This window comes from Lissotriton helveticus, chromosome 3_1 (assembly GCF_964261635.1).
Source record: "Lissotriton helveticus chromosome 3_1, aLisHel1.1, whole genome shotgun sequence".
NCBI lineage: Eukaryota > Metazoa > Chordata > Amphibia > Caudata > Salamandridae > Lissotriton > Lissotriton helveticus.
The window spans coordinates 1,571,415,438-1,571,418,939 of NC_136061.1; positions in this window are offsets into that span (position 1 = coordinate 1,571,415,438).

Below are 3,502 nucleotides of genomic sequence, written 5' to 3' on the forward strand. Positions count from 1 at the left end.
TTGAGTTGGTGTGCGACTGCTATAAAGAAGTCAGCAAGTTAACAGTTAGTGGGAGAGCTTTCCTAGGCATTGTCTGCTGGGCTAGGTCTAAGCTCCATGGGTGCCTCCAAGGGTCTGGGAGAGCCATACTCCCGCAGGCTGTCTTGTGTATTAGTACCAGCAGCCTGGTACCTTGCTTAGCGAGGACAGGTACAAATCACACATGTCAAGAGTTGGCAAGTCGCTCCCTGATGTGATGTTGACACTATCTTAGGGTAATTTTACCCTTACTTTAGGAAGGGTTACCTCATTCGGAGCACTCTGTTAGCCAGATCTCAATAGTGGCAGTAAGAGGACAATGGGCACCTTATCACCAATGCATTATGTGGGGGTTGGAGAGGATACTGAGCTCCTCACACTGCGGTGAAGATTAGGTCACATTAATTTGATATTTTTGGTCCTGACAAAATGCCAACAAATCGCTTGACTATATAAGGCATGAAACATGTTGACCTTAATTGTAGACCCTAGCCTACTAACAGGTCTACAGGTAACCAACACTTGATTGCAAACAGAGATAGGGACCATTATTTTCCCAATTCCTCTGTCACTTTCGTTTTAATCTCAACATTGACCAGAGAGATCACATTAAATACATTGAGAAATATGGTCCATAGTTTATTTTAGATTAAAACTTTTGCCAATCTTCTCACCTTCTGCCCAGTTGTGCTCATCAGGCATTTTTTGAAAAAATATCTCCGATAGAGTGCCCTCTTGCGGCGCCTGTTGGGCATTGCAGACCCGTCCCGGCGAGGAGCATAGCACAACGATGAAACATGTCACTCTTGGGTGAGTGAGGGCAATTGTTCCTAAAAACACATGCTTCCAATGGTACCGGCTAACAGTTTGAGATAGTTTCTTTTTGACTTATCTTCTGGTTTATTCTGTCATATATGAAGCAAGTGTATACTGGATCGTTTATCTCCTCATCCTCTTATGTGATATGGATTTCAGGGTAGCCATGTCATCTAATGCAGATATCCAGATCTCTGCAGCGTCATCTTGGTTGCCATATCACGAAGGTCTTACAGAACAAGTGCGACATCCACCTCTACTCACTTACTTTGACCTCCATTGCTGCTGGGTAGGCCTGGATGGCGATAAGGAGAATATTCATGTCAGCAGGGGCCATTGTCTGTGGGACTTCTTGGTCAGGGCCCTTGTGGGATGCACCTCTCCCTGGGGTTGTATATTTATCAATTTTGGATCCGACCTGGGTCGTGGCAGATTTGTCCATAGCCATGATGGTGTACTGTGCCGGGGCCTTGTGTATGGGCCTCACATTGCGACCAGCCTGTTAGCAATTAGGTTGTTACAGAGTAGAACTTTGGGTGAACAACGTCTGCGACCTTGTATTAGGGGGCGGGGGAACTGGTGGAAGATTTGGGTGCCTTTCAGGTTTGAGTGTGTTGTCCTTCACCAACCCCCTTTCCCCAGGGTTAGCATTGGACAGCACAAATAGCTGGTGGGCCCAGGCAGTGAAGCAGTCGTCACCAGGCACTCTCTTCCGAGACACCCTGGCCCAATCATCAAGGGCACTTCTTGCTTCGAGTCTACTGTGCCCCCTTTCCCAGGTCTAGTCTTTTAGTTTCCAGGTGGGGGTCTCTCCTGTATTGCTGGGATCGGGCCCCCGGCCTGAATGTCCTGCACCACTCGCTTCCATGATTGGTCCGGCACACCTCTGTGATAAGAGGTAGGGAGGAGATGTGGAGACGACAAACTCTTAGGGGGCAAGAGAATCCAGTTGCTGGATCAGGTCTCAAGCACTTCTAGGCCTCCGTGGCCACCACGTGGTGATGCAAGCCTCCTCTGCCACAGTGTGTGGGCACCACAACAGACCGGTCAAATTGAGTGCATGCAGGCCATCCTGGGGGTCCGGCAGTCTTGTGCAAAGGTCAGCGCCTGAGCTTGGAGGACATCTCCTGGGGTCTATTGGGCAGCCCGGCTGCAGGAGTAGACTGGGTGGGTCATTGAGTGGGGCCTGTGGGGTTCAAGGCCACTCAGAGATGCCGGGGATAAGAGACTCCCTTGTTGGGATTTTGGACCGGGGAGGGACTCTCAACTCACTGCGATTAGCCATGGGCAATCAGAGCAGCTGCGTCTGGTTCCAGGCGACGGGGCTGCCAAGTGAGAATCACCTTTCGGTGTGAGTCGGGTGTATCAGGCAGTCTTCGCCTGGGTTCCTCTTGGGCTGAGAGTTGCAAGGTGCTGCCTTGGCAATTTTGGAAGGCAGAGGAGGTCCAGGAGCACAACCAGTATGCGTCCGCCATCTTGGCAGGTCAGGCCACACCCCCTCTTCATAACCTTTTATCATGAGTAGGAGCTTGGTTTGAACATAGGATAAGAGCAGTAAGGGGTTACGCTATCCTCTTCAGGTAGCATCTGAAAAATAAGGCACGACTATGACCTGGTGTAGGAAGACTTTGAATGTGAGAAGAATTTTCCCTTTACACTTCCATGGAAAGAAAAAAGAGAGAAACGGCGAGCGTGCTCACCCACTTGAATGGGGAAAGGAGGCAAAGGTCAATATAAACTCTAGTACAAAGATATAGAAGCAGTGCCCAGTAGCGCCACTAGTTGGCAAAACCCTCTGATCGATAATGCGTGAGAGCCACAAAGAAGGAATACAGTTTGAAAAATCGCATTGGGGTGGAGGGGGAGAGGAAGAGAAATTGAATGTGCTTAGAAAGACACACTATGGTGCAAAAAATAAAACATAACTCTAGATAAAGCAGCAGCATAATTTTTATTTTAATACAAACAACCCAACAAATTCTGCCAAATCTACATTTTAAAGTATGTACAATTCAAAAAAGAATATTACAGCTTTTTTTTAGGAAAATATAGAATATCTTTCACTATAATACAAAAACATGCATCTTTCAGTCATTGCTTTGAAAAACCAACTGGTGAAATACAAATATAAACAAAAAACTTTTTCCGGGCAGTGTATGTAGCTTTGAGGTTCAGCAAAGACTCATTAATTACAAGGAGTTTTTGCTTAGATTCAGAGTTTGCACAGTTTACACATTTACAGCTCTAGCAAGTACCATGCAAAAAAGCTTCCTCATAATGATTCTGATCCCAGACTAGAAATCACAGCAAAGTAAGACAACATTTCTGAATTATTGAAATACCACTGATTCCGTTTTGTGCTCAAAACAGCTAAAGATGCATGTATTTATAAAAGATTTCAATAGTTAAGAAGACCTTATTTAAAGGATATTAATTAGGCAGTTTTCTTCTGTTAAGCACGTGACCTAGCATGGTCTTTTAGCAAAATGTAAGTAATGGATATGTGGCAATCGGATACGACACTTATCCTACTGATGTCTTCCACTATTAAATTCTTAGTTGGTTCAGTACAGCGCTCTCAAAATGATAAACCTCAGGATAATGTGATTTATGTCTCAAAACTAGAGTAATCTTACAAGAGAGCACATGAAGAGCACCAATGTTTATG